Here is a 17,399-nt window from a genome sequence, read left to right as displayed (position 1 = left end):
GAAGATGAACCAGTTTGGCCTAAAAGAACATTACTACATTCGAAGGTGGGGATAGAATGGGAGGGGAAATGACAACTTTATGAGAATTAAAATAGTCTCTTATTAGCTAACAAACTGAGGAAACACAGAGGGTTTTCCTTGTGTCTGGGTTAGCCAGTTCAACTTCCCACAGATGCAGAACTCGTGGTTGAATACAGTGGTGTGATTTCAAGATGGTTCAGTATACAGTCCATTTCACTCCACCTCACAGTACCTCAGAGTCTGCTTTAAGGCTTGAAAAATTACTATCATCTTTGTTAACACAGAGACAGAAGACATGCCTATCTGGCTTTATGGAAGTGGGCTAAATGAGATATGGGCTTTTCTAATGAAGCCTTAGATAAATATTAAATAAATCTGGCATATTGTAGGACCATTTTTACCCAACTCCTGATGTTTCTGTTTGTTAAATGGAGCTCATTTAGTGTAACTTTTGGCCCCGTCCTCTCAATTACTCGTATTTCCCCAGGGGAGGATGGGGTATCTTAACTAACTGAAACATCTGGGTGTGCTCAGCTCAGCTCCACCCTTCCTCCTCTCGGGAGTGAGTGGCTCACATAGAGGAAGGAATCTATTCCAATCTTCTGGGAGGGATCTTTTTCCTCACTGGGGTACAGCATTAGCAGGTCTACTTGGCTAACGGAGAGCCACATCCTCCATCCTGGCCTCTATTAGAAATGAAGGATATTTTTGTCTCCATTTGCCAGGTTTTCATTTTATTTGTCAATTTGTACAGAACATGGGCAGGAAAGAGGGGTGTTATATATTGGGCTCCCTCAGACACCCCAACATGTTTTAAATATAAAGAGATCTGAATGGAGAACTTAAAAATGTTAGTTCTGATCCTGGCTCTGTCTTTCCTTAGGTGTTTACAATTAGGAAGAAAAATAACTTCTTTATATTTCAGTTTTCTTGAATGTCAAACTAGTCCATAAAATCATTACCTTATAATTATATGTGTAATAGGATGTCATCCCAAGACTTATGTCTATATAACACAGTGTACTGTTAGAGACTTTTTTTCAGCCGGAGAAGATTTCAGCGCTCTGTAAAGGCACATCCTGAGGAATCTCTGTTAGTTACGTAAGAGTTGGCTGATCAGGTAATAATTTTCCAGGGGAGGATATAATTGGACCTTCTGGCTTTTCAGCCTTCATGAAACTGCCCATTTCCTTGAGAAGGGGAACTCTGGAAAGGGGTTATGAATTATTTGCAAAAGGATCCCCAGGGCCTTCTGGGAAAACATGGTCTGAGATCTCAATCTTGTGTCCCAAGAATCAAAGTTATGGTGATCCACTGGAGGTGGATCAGGCTAATCGTAACCTAGGCCAGGGATAGGGAAGATCCATGAAGTCCCTGAAAATGAAATTATCTTGAGGAAAGGGGGAATTGAAGTTGATGGCCTGAGCTCAACACAGAGCTGATGGTCCATGGGTCAGCTAACAACAACCACACTAATGCTGCATAACAAACAACCACACAATATGAGTGGCAAAACCAATAAGCACTATTTAGGTCAGGAGTCTGCTAGTCGACTACGGGTTAGTGATCTCTGCTCTGCTCAGCTGCATGGTTGTGCTGATCTCCAATAGGCTTGTTCAAGTATATATGGGTCTGTTGGAGCTCAGCTATTCTAGTCTGGCCTTGGCTGAGGTAGCCCAACTCAGTCCACAAGTGAAAATGCATGAGGCTTCTTAAGGCCTAGTCTTAGAATTGACACACTGAGATTTCCCTGGTGGTCCAGTGGTCAAGACTCTGCCCTCCCAATGCAGGGGGCCCGGGTTTGATCCCTGGTCATGGAACTAGATCCCGCATGTCACAACTAAGAGTTTGCATGCTGCAACTAAAGATCCCACATGCCACGACTAAAGATCCCGCATGCCGCAACGAAGATCCTGCACGTGGCAACTAAGACCCGGTGCAGCCTAACCAAACAAACAAACAAATAAATAAATATTTTAAAAAAGAGAATTGACACACTGTCACCTCCTCCTTTTTCTGTTGGCCACGGCAAGTCACATGGACAAATCCAAATTTAAGAAGGAGGGAAATATACTCTGCCCTTTTAGTGGGGCAACGTCAAGGACATATGGCAAAGGATCCGGATGTAGGGAGGGGTGAAGAATTGGGACAAATGATGTGATCTGTCAGAGTCGGGTAGGAGTGGGTTTAGGCATAGGTTCATGCTGGGAGCTCCTCCAGACACAAGCACTTAGCCACCAATGTTTGCACCCTGGAGGTTAGTGGCTGAGCTGGGAAATGTGAGCTCAAAAGAGTTGTAATCTTTGCATGGAGGACTATAGTGACCTAGGCAAGGCCATCACAACATCAAAGTCAAGGGTAGCTGTCAAGTCGTGAAGGACCAACAGTGATTGAGGGGGATGTTCAGTTCTTTCTCTAGAAGATAATCATAAACCTTCTTACAGCTGTGTAACCTCCTGGAACTCATGGACAATCTGAGGGTATAGGCAAGATGCTGGGGAGAGGATTAAAAAACTGAAATTCTGGACCCCCCAATAATACAACTTGCATGAGCTATTGGAAACTTAATAGAGATATAGTCATAAATGTACCCTGAATTGATGACACGAATAATTTCATGTACAAATGAAAACCACTCACACATGGATTTCTCTCTCTGCCACTCTCCTCTTCTTCCCTTCATTTTCCTTTTTATTTTCTTCTTAATTTCCAAAGTTTACAGTTACAGATACTGAGGAAAGGGAAACCATGATTCCTATTTGGAAAATGGTCAGTGGTGTGGATCAGAGGAATTACAAGTATCATTCTGTTTCTTCTCTTCCTAAAATCAGTTTTGGAATAATCCTTTCACCCCCACTTCCAACAGTAAGGTGTGTGATGAGAATCTAACCTACAAGGCTTCATTCAACCAGGGCAATGATTTCATGTTTCCTGTCTCTTGTTCAGATGAAGTATCCTTTCTTCCTACAAGGCCATGAACAATCTGACAGGAGACCCTGCTGCTGGCTGGCTATGTGTTTGGAAAAGAGCAGAGATTTGAGAGCAGAGGATACTCTTCTGCCTGCACTGCGCCCCCCCACCCCTAGTACATGGGGTCTTCCAGTATACCTCTCCCATGTCACCACATTGTCCAAAGTCTGGAGTCACAAAGGTTAATGAGCAAACATTTTTAATGAACAAAGAAAGAATTACAGATCTTGTTTGCTGACCAGGGCACAAGGCCATATCAGCCTACACTGCCTGCTCATCTCTGTTAAAGGAAAGTACAGCTCTGCTGCCCAGCTGAAGACTGGTTCTCAGGGGTCAGTGCTTTATTGACACTCGTAAAGAAGAGATGGAAAAGGAATTCAATGGTTTGTGAACATCAATGTGCTTTCATACAGGGAGGATACAAAGACTGGGATAAGGTATTGTAAAAAAAAAATTTGCTTTACATGGACATAGAGAACAGACTTGTGGTTGCCAAGGGGGAAGGGGTTGGGGAGAGAAATGGAGTGGGAAGTGGGGGTTAGCAGATATAAGCTGTTATATATAGGATGGATACACAACAAGGTCCTACTGTATAACACAGGGAATTCTATTCAATAGCCTATGATAAACCATAATGGAAAATAATATAAAAAAAGAATGTATATATGTATAACTGAATCACTTTGATGTACAGCAGAAATTAACACAACATTGTAAATCAACTATACTTCAATAAACAATCATTAAAAAACATTAGCTTTAGTTTTGTTGTTTTAATTATATTTATTATTACATAGGTAACAATAGAGTTACATGGTTTAAAATTCAAAGGTACAAATGTTAGCCTTGATAAATTCTTCCCTTTAATCCCAAAGATGTATGTTTTAAAGTCATATAAATACAGATACAAATCCTGGCTTTACTGATAATTAGCAGGGTGACCAGGGTAGGGAACTTAATCTCTCTGGCCTTATGTAGTGGGAATAGTAACACATACATCATAGAATTGTTATGATCAAATGAGATGACATGAATAAAGTACTTGGCATGGCGTTGACACTGGATAACCATAAACAATAGCTAATGTAACAACTATTCACTTCACAAAACACAGACTCAGGTGGGCAAAAAAAAAGGACTTTTATTTTTCCTATTTCTAGCCTTACTTTCTATCTTGAGTCCTCAATCAAACTGTTACAGAAATGTTAGTGTAATTATTTTTGAGTAAAACCAGTTAAATTCAGTGATTTCCAAGCCATCCTGGGTTGCAACTGAGTCGCAGTTGAGATTTCCTTCCCCCTCTTTCACCTTCTCCCTGCTTGGTCTTTGCTCCAGTAGGGAGAGGGCTATCCAACCTCTGCGAGGCTGCTGCCATACTTGCCAACATGGTGTTGAGGGCTGGGGAGGGGTGGGGTCTGGGCACCTGCTTCTCAGCCTTGATTTGCCTTGGTGATCTGATGACTGGCTGCTTCAGACGGACCCTGTCCTGTAACCATCCAAGATACACTCGCACACATCAATCGTCCTCTGAGATGCAACTGCACCCTCCCAGAACTTCAGCAGTCCTGTTCATGGGTTGCATGCTTCTGATGTGGCGTTCCCTCGTGCTGGTCCCAAGGACCCATGGGCTTCCTCTCTCCCAGATATCTTCTGTATCTCCCTTGGGTATTTTGGAGCTTTGGGTATTTTCAGATGGTCATCCACAGCCTTTCAGGGATACAGGAAACTCAGAGTAGCCTCTCGCTCCATTACGTTATGCCACCATTTCTACCCAACTGTTGATACTTAACAATGGGTCATGCTTGTAGTCTCTCTCTGGACTTCATGCGGGTTGTAAGACATAGGTCCTCTCCATTCTCAGACCCCCAGTAGAGAGCATGCTGTCCAGTAATCCTGGTGAGGAGGAGTTTTTTTTGTTCTAAAAAGGCATCTGTGGGTTAAGGAGAAGAGCATTGGCCTTGACACGAGATGACCTGGGTGAAGTCCAGACACTGCCTCTTCATTGCTTGGTCACCTTGAGCACTAAATCCCTTTGAGTCAGGGTTTTCTCATTTTAAATTAGGAACAAGGCTCATAATAATACCTTTCTCTCAAGTTTGCTACAAAAATTGTCAGGTAATGTTTCTGAAAGTGGTTTAGTATCTGTAAAGTTGACTAAAATCTCAACTATAGTTTTCCCCAATCATCCACCCAACTAAACTACATTATTGTTGAAGGTCATGCAAATAAAATGGGAGGAGAAAAGTTACCAGACATTCTGATAAGATTACTCAAGCAATTGTAGATGTTGAAACAAAAGCCAATCATGAAGCCAACATAAACAGGTAATTTACAAGGAGAAGAGTCTGTGAACTTCTGGTGTTTAAAGCTAAATCAAATAGGATTTCAATAATAATAGCAATCCCTTAAAGAAACTTAGAGACACTTAGCTGTGATCTGATATTTGACAAAATAATTTTATATACCTGCTATGGACTTAATTGCATCCTCCTGAAATTCATGTGTTGAAGTCCTAAGCCCCATATGATGATCTTTGGAGATGGGGCCTTTGGGAGATAATTAGGTTTAGATGAGGTCATGAGGGTGGGAATTAGTGCCCTTATAAGAAGAGACATTAGAGGGCCAATACAGTTATTTCTAGAAAGAATGTAGGTAAGCTTCTGCCAGTTTTCAAATACGCATATGGTAAAGAGGTGACTTTCTTCGATTTTTTTGAGAAACTCAACCAGTTCTTTTCTCATCCTCTCTAGTAAGTCATACATTTTTTGAAAACAGCAATAATATCATCCTTGTTTTTGAATGATATGCAGACCCTAGATGAGACCTATCTAGGTTTCCATTCTCGTCTTTCAGCTATCATTCTGTCACTCTGTATCTGCATGACTTGAGTTTTTACCTAACTCCCCTGAGCCACCCAGTTTTCTCATCCATAAAGTAGGGAATGTGCCTGCCACACAGGGTTGCTGTGAGTATTAAAGAGAATGTGGGAACATCTTTACCATATTGCTTGATTCTCAGTACACGCATAAGCAGAAGGTATTGCTAATTTACCCAAAAGAAAATAGAGCCTCGAAGAAGTTAATTGTCTGTAGCTGGTGAGAGGGAGCTGGGCTCTCCCAGGGTCTGGGAGGATCAGAACCTGTGCAGACACAGACCTGAGACTTCCAGGAACACAGCCACTTCCAGGGAAGCCCAGGGCAGTTCAGAGATGCTCAAGGACTAGTGGGACCTTAAGTCAGGGAGATAAGCAGGAAGTTGCCCTGAAGCTGTGAGCCAGTTCTCTTATAAGACCTCTTGAGTAAAAAGGAAGGTGCCCTCATATCAGGACTCTGATTCCAGAGCTTAGGGGTCCCTCTCCTGTTCCGTACATGCCCCGAGCCCCGGTTCTGGGCACCCAGACAAGAGGCTCAGTGCTGGGACATGGCCATGAAGGAGGAAAATGAAGGCACAGATTCCTGGGAGTGTGTATGTGTGTGTTGAGGGTGATTTCAAACCTAAGACCTTGAGAACAAAAAGAGGAGCAGGGAAACCCCAGCACAAACACCAACACCAAGGCCAAGGGCAGGAGAAGCAGCCTGAAATGAGGAGCAGTCTGCAACTGGAGGGGAGTAGGAACAGCTCTAGAATGAGGATAGGAAGGTCCCTGGCAGCTGATGAAGGTGGCACTATAGCCCTCAGGTTCCTGAGAGTTCAGCTGGCGCACGGGACACGCTCATGCAGGGCTGGTTCATGCACAGGCTGGAGCCAAAATTTCATCTCTTTAGCTATCCTCATGCTGTTCCTTCTCATCTTGGTTCCTTTGTAAAACATCCAGCAGAGCAGTGCCCTGCACGTCGAAGGGATTAAACCTTTGTTGACATGAATTGAAAGTCATTGTTCATGGGGCTGGGGTGGGGAGGGGGACTGGGATTCACCTGGAGCCTCCATGGAAGGTCTGCTTTACCTTAAATTATATTCAGAACAGTAAATAATTCTTAGAATGTGTTTCACAGGAGCAGGACACTCATTATAGTGTCCTGGACATGGTCCAAGGGATTGTAGTCCAAATCTCCATTTCATGCATTCGTGTTTCTAACATTGCTCAGAAAGGTCATTCCCGGGTTGCAGCGGATTGTGAGGTAGAAACAAGAACTCCTTCTCGGCTCCACCACTGACTCCTCCTGTGGTTCTTGGTCTCTGAGCAAGTGATCTTCTGACTCTGCTCTCAGTCACTCCATCTGGGAAATGGGAAAAAATAAACTCCCTCTTGAAAACATGAGGATGGATTAGAGATAATATTTTCAAAGTGATTTCCCAGATAGGAAAAAACGATGCTGCATATTTCATAGATGTTCCCAGGGACAAAATCACACACATGTAAAAGCCATCTTCTTTCCTCTGGAACTGAGAAGAATCATAGAACTTGAACTGGGCAATTTATTCCTAATGTTTGAGAGGGTGTGGCTGAGTAATAGTTGGTCATTCCCAGCTAATATCTATAGGGGATAAACACTAGTGGAATCAGCTGGCTTTAGAAGGAGGCAGTAAATCCTCTGATGAAATAGTTCACTCACCCCTAGTCTTGGCTCTGGCTCAAATCCCTCCACTAGGGCTTTAAAGTCTGATGGGAAGCTTTTGGTGTTATACCTGGCACCAACACCACCTTGGGGTCCAACAGACCTTATAAAACTCTCTCACCCATGCACAAGACTGCTTCTGCTCACCATGCAGGGAAAGCACCCACTGTGTGCTCTTCTGGTGAGCCCAGGGCTCAGTCAAGCTGGAGGCTCCATGTACCATGGTCTCCCCAGAGCCTAGCTCGAGGCTTGGTACATCGTGGGTACCCAGTGATAACTGTTAAATGAATGAATGAATGTGCCTGCTTTGTGTAGCTGAAGGTTGGGTCAGCTCCACTTACTCTCTCCTGAGAAAAGACACGACTGAGGGCATACTAAAGGGACACTTGGTGGGCGCCCAGAGCTGAGGAGGGGCCCTTGATAATAATGCTAACACATGTTTAGCACTTGCCAAATGTGCCATGAGTATAAGCATTTTTTATGTTTTAGCTCCCTTCATATTCACAACAATCCTAAGAGGTATGTACTATGATTATGATTCCCACTTTACAGATGAGGTCCATGAGGCCCAAAGGAGGCTTGTAACTTGCCTAATGGTTCAGATGGTGGGAGAGTTTATCTGAATGTAGACATTCTCACTCCAGACTCCCCCGCCACCTTAACCACTCAGTTACGGTGAACATGGACCCACAGCTCTTACTGGGGAGCAGACACCTGGAGGTGACGTGGTCCTGCACCGTGTCACTGCCCTGTCCGACCAGCTAGCACAAGAACAGAACTGAGTGCCACCACGCAGCTTTACGACACCCCAGGGTAAGTTGGGCCTGGTGTTTCTGTTTTCAAATGGGGACCTGAGGCTGCAGAGCAATCAGATGTCTCATTCAGAGTCACCAGGTTTGGTGCGGCAGAGCCGTGATGAGAAAACAAATCTCCTGGCCTCTGACATGAGGCTCAGATCTCTGCAGTCCAGACACTGGCACCAGAGATGCCCACCTGGGGCACCTCTCAGCCCCACCATCAGCAGGCTGCTCGGCCCAAAGGTGACAATCGCTGCCACACTTGGTAATCAATCGATAAACAGCTGCTATGAGGGAAGGACCTCAGGCACCAGAATAAAAAGTCAGACGTGGAAGAGACTTGAAGCAACATTTAACCCAACCCTTCATTTTACCAAAAACTGCAGAAACGGAGGCAGCTTGCTCAAAGTCCCAGACTACTTGGTAGTGTGGAGAGTGGAGCCCAGGTCTCCTGACGAGATGCCTCATGTGCTTTTGCTACTCTGCCATGCTGTGCCGGGCAGTAGCAACGGACTCTGCCAAGGGCCTCTCCTTACTGCCTGGAGAGCCGCTCTGGTCTGGGAGCAACTCCTCACCACACCCTGTGGCTGTCAGTGCACAGAACGTAAGCCCTCCTTGTGGAGTAAGGCACCCAGCCTTAGAGAGTCTCCCCAGGCCTGTGTATAAAAATGATCCTCCGCAAGCCATCTGTCCTGACCATCCCCCTCCCACTCCTCACATGAAACTTAATTAATCATGTTTGCATCTGGATCCAGACAAGACAATAGCAGGGATGTGTTTTTGGTTAGGAACTGAAGCTGCATTCACAAAGGAATGTTGATTAGTTAGTGGTCGGTATCATTTTTCATGCCTTTTTAAGTTACAGAAAATTTTAATATCAAAGCATTTCTCCCTGCACCGCACATATCTATTTCTCATAAGTGCATTCTGCTGGCATAATTTTCTTTTCCTTCCTGCGGGCTCTGTTTATGAGATGATCCATCAGGTTGTCTCAGAGTCTCCATCCAGCCCTTCATCAACGGGAGGCGTGCCAGGTGAGCTGTGAGCTACAGCCCACAGCCTTCCCCCATGTGGAAGGGGGAGGAGAAAGCCAGGCTTAGGCCAGGGTTGCTCAGGGAGACGACCATCATCCATGGCAGGGACAGCAAGCTCTCCTTCTGGCCTGTCCTGGGCCAGACTGAGGCCTTATTGTAAATACTGCTGCTCTTTAGAACAGGGATGGACCCCTAAAGGGAAGAAGACATTCCAGACTTACTCTAGACCCACAGATGTTGAGATCAATCTGAATACCTCAATCCAGTCTTCACTTCTGCAGCAGGAAAATCTCCCCAATCCGGGAAAATCTCCCAATGCAGGAAGCGTGTCTTAGTGTGTACAACATGCCCACACGTGTGGGACATGTCAAGTCGCAGATGATAGGTCACGGCAGCAAGTAATGTTGGAAATATGTGGCAGAGCGGGAAATCTGTCTGTCCCGGCAGCCCTCAAGCTAGATGTGCCTTTCAGGCAAAGGTGATGGAGGAGTCATGGGAGATGGTGAGGCACCTCTTCCTTTTGTTAAGTGGCCTTTTCTGCTCAGTTCCAAACCTGGCTCAGGCACCAAGAGTACAGTTGTGACAGGACTGACCAGTGGGGGCAAAAGGAATAAGATGTTCTAAGACGCTCAGATGCAGGCAGACCCTCCAGCTGTTTTAGAAACCATCAGCATCATATGGTCACTGATTCCCCAGATGCCATTGGCCCCAGGGGATGGGAGAGGGCTTGTCACAGGAAAGGTTCATGGCAAGAAGATCAGGGGACTCAGTATGTGTCTGGAGCACACTGGTCCCCAAAGCAGTTGGGTTTGCTATTTGAATTGATCAGATAATAGCCCCAGGTAACTGCTCTTACTACTGACTTTGGCAAAGAAGGTTGATTGTGAGGTCGGACATTGGAAGCTGGTGACTGACCTGGAGACTGAGAGTACTCTTGGATAAACAAACGGCAAACTCACGTTCCCAGAAATCAACCAATGAATTAAATTACTGTTTATTCAGAAAATAAATCAAGTGCCAGTTGTGTGCCAGGCATTGTGCTAGAGGTGGACCACACTGGTCCCATCTACCCCAAGGCATCTTCCTAAGGCATAACCTTGGGGTTGGACAGGGACAAGGGTGGGTGTGGAGTTGGAGCCAGCCTCAGCCATAGGAAATATTTCAGTATGTCTGTTTTTATACTAAGAGGCGCAGATGGTATGAAGCAGAGGTCTGCAAACTATAGCCCTTGAGCCAAATCTGGCCTGCTGCCTATTTTGGTAACTAGTTTTATTGGAACAAGGCCACATCCATTTGCTGTAATATCGTCGGGGCTGCTTTTACGCTACCCCAACTGAGTTGAGTAGTTGAGACAGAGACTGTGTGGCCTACGAGCCCTAAAATATTTATGATCTGGCCCTTTACAGAAAAAGATCTGCTGTTTCCATGTAGAGAATCAGTGGTTCAAGAGGAAGTATGCTCAGCTTTCCTGATTTCTTCTCCAAGATCCAAACCACAGACTGGCCTCCTCATTAGAAAGTCCTTTTGTCTTTAATATTTTAAATCTCCGTGATTCCAGCCCCCTGGTGGAAAATGCCTAAAATATCAAGTGGCTGTGATAGGAAGCAAAGACAGATAAATGTCTTAAAATTTCTGACCCCACAATATAGTTTAGAAGCCACGGGAAGACTGTAGGCTCTCAAACTGCATGGGGCCTGATCTGAATTCAGAACTGTGACCCTCCTTGGTTACTGACTTAAGGCAAAGTGTAGACACTGGGGGAGGTTTGCACTGAGTCTAGATTGCATCTGTGGAACACACAAACATCAGGTAACCTACACTCATTTATTTTAGAATTTGTAAGTATTTATGTATTTGTTGATTTGATTTTGACCACAGATAGAGGTCTGTAAAGCCTGCAAAAACAAAACAAACATTTGGGGTATTGTGAAAATCTAAAAATGTCCTTGTGGGAAAATTAAGCATTATGTGAATACTCAGTTGTATTAGCACCTGGGTAAAAAAATAGATATTATTTTGTGGTACTTTTGGGCCTCTGGGGCAGGTGAATAGATGAAGAATGAAGGTCAGAGGTGTTAAGTTTCTTGCGCAGGGTCACACCACCGTCAGTCTGGCTACCCCAAGTAAGCCTCACTTAAAAGCCCACGTCTCAAACGTTCTACTCACAACTTTGCTTTTCAGGAGGAAGTTTGGTGCGCTGGAAGGTTGGGTTCAGAAGGTGGCCCTGGGACGCTCCTCACAGCTGGGCTCATGAAGACTCTCCCAGGCCACCCTCCCAGGTGCCTGTGTCCTCAAATCACACATGAGGCCATTCCTGGGACTCTTCTCTGACCCCCAGATCTCTTTCCATTCTTGTTGGGATGCTAAATCAGAGTTTCAGAGTATCCAAGAACTTGCCAGGACTGAGTGTGTGCCTTGGCACCTTCTCTTGGATCTCTGCCTTCTTGGACTATACATGCCATGGTCCAGGAGGGATGGGCTGGACAAAGATGGGGAAGGTTGTGGTGTTCACACAACTCATGAAAGTCAAAGAAGAGGCAGCATCTAAATTTTCTGGGAAGATTTCCAAGCTGCCAGTGGGGTCTGCAGTGGAGTGGAGGACCGTGAGGGAACACTGACAGCCCCCAAGGCTACAGTGCCACTCAGCCCAGCCCGGCACACGTTACTGAGGGCCTGCTTGGTGACAAGCCCATGTGAGTGCTGACTGTTGGGGAATTTGGGAGGAACAAGCCCCCGCCTTGCTTTGGAGGCTCTCAGTGGGGACCGCTGGCCTGGCCAGCGGAGGGGCGGATGCCGCAGTGAAGCCTGTAGTAGGGGGATTTGAGGCGACACCAGAGCTCTGGTGGGCACCCACGGAGAAGTCCTGCCATTGGCAAGCCCTGACCACCTGGTATCCAGTCATCCCTTCCTCATTCTTAAAGCCCCTTCCAACTCAAAGGCTTGGAATTATCTCCTAATCCTCAATCTTATAAAATGGGATTATCACTAGAAACATGAGGGGGCGGGCCTAGAATATCCAGATTATCTCTCAGTGGGAGTCATACTTCCCTCACAAAAGCCTTGGGAGAGAGCCAACCCTATGCCCATTTTACAAAAGTGGAAAGTAACTCAGGAAGATGAACTGATGGGCCCCAAATCACACAGATTAGGAATGGTGGAGCTGGGAATCCCCCGGCTCTGGACCCTAGGTGCCCACAATGAGCCCCAGGGAGGCCTGGAAGGGGAAGGCTGATCACAGAAGAGCAGCTTGAGGGCTGGGTCTCCCTCACAGTTGTGCAGGATGACCCCGTGTAGAAAGGATCCCTCCAGCAGAGAGAACCAGTAGGGGCTGAAATTCAGACTGTGTTCTAATCCCTAAACCATGTGTCCCAGCATCCTGGGCCCTCTGGGGAAGGGCCTCTTCTCTAACATGCACAAGAGGGACACCGGGGGCTGGTGCTCGTCCTTGCTTGTGGGTGGACACATAGTGAGGTCAGGTGTGGGGAGGGATAGCAGATCCACCGCAGTGTGTAATGCAGGGAGGGCTGTGGACTGATCTCGTGCAAACATATTTCATATTAGAGCTTTTCTTGTTGTGGCATTACCTGCTTCAGTCACTTCCTCTCTTCATCACACACCTAGATGAAGTCATCCAGCACAACATTTACCCATAAAATACTTTTTCCAAGACCAAGGCAGGAGATGAAAAAGAGGGAAGACGAGTGACAAGAATAAAGCAGGTTGTCAATTTAGACATGTAAAAAAATTGTTGCAAACACAATTTAAAATTATCCCCTTTCTACAGTTGAGGGCAGAATGAAGTTCTAGGAGAGAAGCACCAACAAGTATTTCTTGAGTATTGCGGGCCGAGTATTCATTAAGCCCGTACTCTTAAGTGAAGACAGAACAATTAGTGATAAAACCACTGGAATTCATCAAAATCATAAAATTTTTTTCACCAACCTGGGGTCCAAATGAAGTTTAATATCTTTTCTTTTTCAAGCCCCCCCCCCACCTACTCTGTGAACAGTGAAATCCAATGTCCTCTTCTTTGCCCCCATCCTCACCCTGAATTGTCTGAGAACGCTGAGGGCTCACAGTTTAAAGACAGAAGACCTGATCACTTGACTACTGATGTTTATCTTGTTGCTTTTGACGATTCTCCAAGCTTAGAAGCTAACTTGGGTTAGGCTGGTGGTGTTCCCCCACGTGCCTGTCCTGATTATAGAGATTTTAGGTTCACATTCTCGTGTTCAGCCATCTTTCCCTTAAATGCGGCTGCTGTGTCAAGCAGTTGATTCTGGAGAAGCTTCTAGCATCAGTCACACCATGCCATGTCAACACCAGACCTCCTCTGTAATTCTTTTGGCTATTGTATTGAGCAGGCTTCCCTTTTTCTTAAGTTAATTTTATTTCTGTGGCCCAGGTGTGTCTCTCTGTCCCTGGACCTTGGTTGGGGGCACCCCAGTCCCCCTCTCAGGTCTTCCTGTTTTCAAATCTTGGGGAGCAGGAGTTGGCAGCCTCAGCATCTTCTCTCCCAGAAGGTTCTTGAGCTCCTTTTACAAATGCATACAGCTTCACTTCAGGGCTGGATTTGCATGCCAGAGGGTGAAGGGACTTGCAGCCTTGCCCTAGTAACAGAAAGTTCTCTTATCTCCCAAGGGCAGAACATGGTAGGCCTCCAGGTTTACATAACCGAGGAAGACCTTCAAATTCCTTTTATTCCCCAGAAAAACTAAATCCCCTAGATGATCCGGAGTCTCTACTCCTAGAAATGAGAAAGTAGATTTTATCTCTGCTTTCAGAGAAGCCCTGCTACGTATACTAACAGAATACTGTGGCAAATTGGGGGACAGGACAATTGGGTGACAGTAAAATCCATACCCTGGGCTCCCAGCCTCAACTTCACTTCCTAGCCACACCCACACTGTTCTTCTTGCCCCTTTTCCTGGCCTCTTCCTAGTAACATCATCCTTCAGAGCTGGGTTGGAACTTTACCTCCTAAATAAATCATTGCCCCACCACATTCAGTGTGTGTTATCATCATTCCCATTTTACAGATGAGGGCGCAGATCCAGGGGAATTAAGTCACTTGCTTAGCATGCCTCCATCTAACGTGTACTAGGTCCAGAACTCCCACGCAGCTCTGAGCTCTTAAGTCCCCAGCGCCAGATGTGATTGTGAGAGACTTCAGACCGGTGTAAGGACCAGAGCGCCCAGGCCGCCGCCTGCCCCCATCCCAGCGTCGCGCTGGGGGAGGCGGTGGGGGTGGTGGTGGTGGTGTTGCAGAGGGACCGCCGGGTCCTCAGGATCTCAGGGCACCCGGCGAAATAAAGCCCGGGCTAAGACGGCTGGGGACACCCTCACCCGGCTCGGGCTGCCAGCCACGGGAGAGAAGGCGCTGGCAATGGCCCAGAGAGGATCCCCCGCAAGAAATATATCGCGTGCTGACATTTTTATGACCTGGGCCCGCTTACAAAACACAGCCCGGTGCACAGCTCCGCTTTCCCTGCCCAGCTTGAGATCACATGCTCGGCCCGCGGCTGCCACTTGGAGTCAGGAAAGCCCATATATTTCCCTCCTCAGATAGGCCTAGTGGTTCTCGTCAGGTGCAGAAAGCCAATAAATCACCAGCGAGGTCTCCGTGTATCTATCAGTCAGGAGGCTTGTCATCTTCCCGACCTTGATCCACAGGAAAGCCGCCAGCAGGCGGGGCGGGGCCGGGGTGCAGTGGGGGCGGAGCGAGCCGGGCCGCGGACACCTGGTGGGAGCGGGCGGGGCCCCGCGAATGTTCGCAGCTCCGAGGGGCGGCGGAGATGTACACCTCCTCCCCCTCCGCACGCGCTTCCTTTGGCTTTGAAGTTCCACGGCTCCGGGTGGCGGGTAGGGAGGCCAGTCCCCCAGGCGGGGGCTTTAATATTCCCATCACGTCCTCAGTGCAGCTCCTTTGTGGGGAATGGAAGCTGTAAGGGAAGTTCTGGGCGACCTCCCCTCAAGGCTGGGGGCGTCTCACACCCACTGCCCTGTCCTGACATCCCTGCCGGACCCAGTGCGGCTTGGCCAAAAACACGCTGAAACAGGAGCGAAGGGCTGGAGTGCCAGGACCTCTAGCAGAGGGCCCCCTTGGGGAAGTCCCTTTCCTCTGTTCGGGTTCTTCCAGAAAGCTGTAGAGTGGATGTGGAATCTGAGGGACCTTGATTCAGATCCCACCTCTGCCACTTCCCTCTCTGGGACTTTAGCAAATTTACTTATGTGCTGTACTTTCACTTTCCTCCGTGTGTGAGTGGGAGTGCAAACACCTACCTCACACAGTTGCCGGCAGTTAAATGGGGCAATACATGCAAACTGCTTCGTCTGTGACCACACGTAGTAGAGTCACAAAAAGATGAGAGTTGCCTTCTTATTATGTTCTTTGCCTGTAAGATGTTGATTTTGGACTACGTGCACTTTAAGACCACTTGTAGCTGTAAGTTGCACACCTGGTGCTGCTCAAGCAAAGGGGGCGTTGGCGTTGGGCAGTGCTGCAGAGCAATCCCACCCAGCCAGGAGCCGGCTCAGGCCCCGGGATCCCCAGTTCTCATGCTGACATTTCCCGTGAGGATCCCAGAGCCATAGGTCTGGGAAGTCTGACTACGTTTGATGAAGGCCTTACTTGGGAGGCATTTGGAAGGCTCCTTGTACGTCCTCATCACATCTGGGTGAGGGGCACCACCCGGTACTGGATGGGAGACCCTGAGTTTTGGAGGTGAACAGGGAACTGCTCTTGGCCACATGGTCAGCTGTGCATCACAGACTGGAACCCAGTGGTGTTTTTCCTCCCAGGGCCAAGCCGACATGTTCAGGGACCACGTTCACCAGGTAGAGGAGTAAAAGCAGTTTTTGATCATCTCCCATGTGAAAGCCATGGAGAACCAGTCATTGAACCATTCTAGGCCTCAGTTTTTTCAACTGCACATTGAAGAGGTAGGAATAGCAGTGTTTTTCAACAGGGAGCTGTTGGCATCTGGGGCCAGGACTGTCCTGCACTTAGAGAATGTTTAGTGCCCCAGGCTGGCCATTAGATGCCAGCAGAACCTCCAGACATCCAGGGACAATCAAAATGCCCTCATGTTTCCAAATGCCCTGCATTGAGAACCACTGGATGATCCCATTTCCCCTCTAGTTCTAATATTGTATCAGTTTAGGAGTTCTGCTTCAGGTACTAACCAATTACTCCACTGTGACTTTGGCCAAACTAGTCAATTTTGTAAGAAATCAGTATTATGGGAACAATCAAACTTGTCCTATACTGTCTATGTCACAGAGCTATGGTGAGGATATGATTTAAAAAAAAAAAAGCGTGTGAAAACACTGAAGTGGTCTCTGAAGGTAAGGAACTATTATTATTATGAGAAAATAATGATAATAGTACCTTATCAATAGGTTCTAGGCACTGCACGTGCATCTATTTAATTCTAAAAGGAGTCTCTGAGGTAGGTTTTAGTATTTTCATTTTACATATGAAGAAAACAGATTAAAAGGGTAAGTGATTTGTCCAAGGCCATGCAGCTAGAATCTGAAGCCAGACTATCTGAACACAAAACTCGTGCACTAAATAATGTCCTCTACTTCCTGTTCAGGTGGGTCAGAAAGAGCTTGTCCCCAGATCAGCAACGTTCTCTGTCCATGAGCAGTTACATAGGAGCTAGGTTGTTAAGATTGTTGCTTCCAGGGATGGAATGAGAACAAGGGGAGCCAGTGATCTTAAGAAGGTCTCTCTTATAAGTCACTCTGCCCTCCTGCCTCCCTTTAGTGTGACTCTCCATTTTTTGTCTTTTGTGCCTTCCTTGCCTCCTCTGTGAGAATGAAGCCTCCTTAAAGTCACTTTAATCTTTTGTATATCCCATCACTTCCCCACAGCTCTGTTCCTGCTGTCTACTGTACACACACACACACACACACACGCACACACACACCCATCCCACAACTAGGGTTGCTAGATTTGCCAAAGAAAAATATAGGATGCCCAGTTAAACCTGCATTTCATATAAACAGTGATTTTT

The sequence above is a fragment of the Balaenoptera musculus genome, chromosome 1 (genome assembly GCF_009873245.2).
Source record: "Balaenoptera musculus isolate JJ_BM4_2016_0621 chromosome 1, mBalMus1.pri.v3, whole genome shotgun sequence".
Lineage (NCBI taxonomy): Eukaryota > Metazoa > Chordata > Mammalia > Artiodactyla > Balaenopteridae > Balaenoptera > Balaenoptera musculus.
This window is presented reverse-complemented; position numbering follows the sequence as displayed.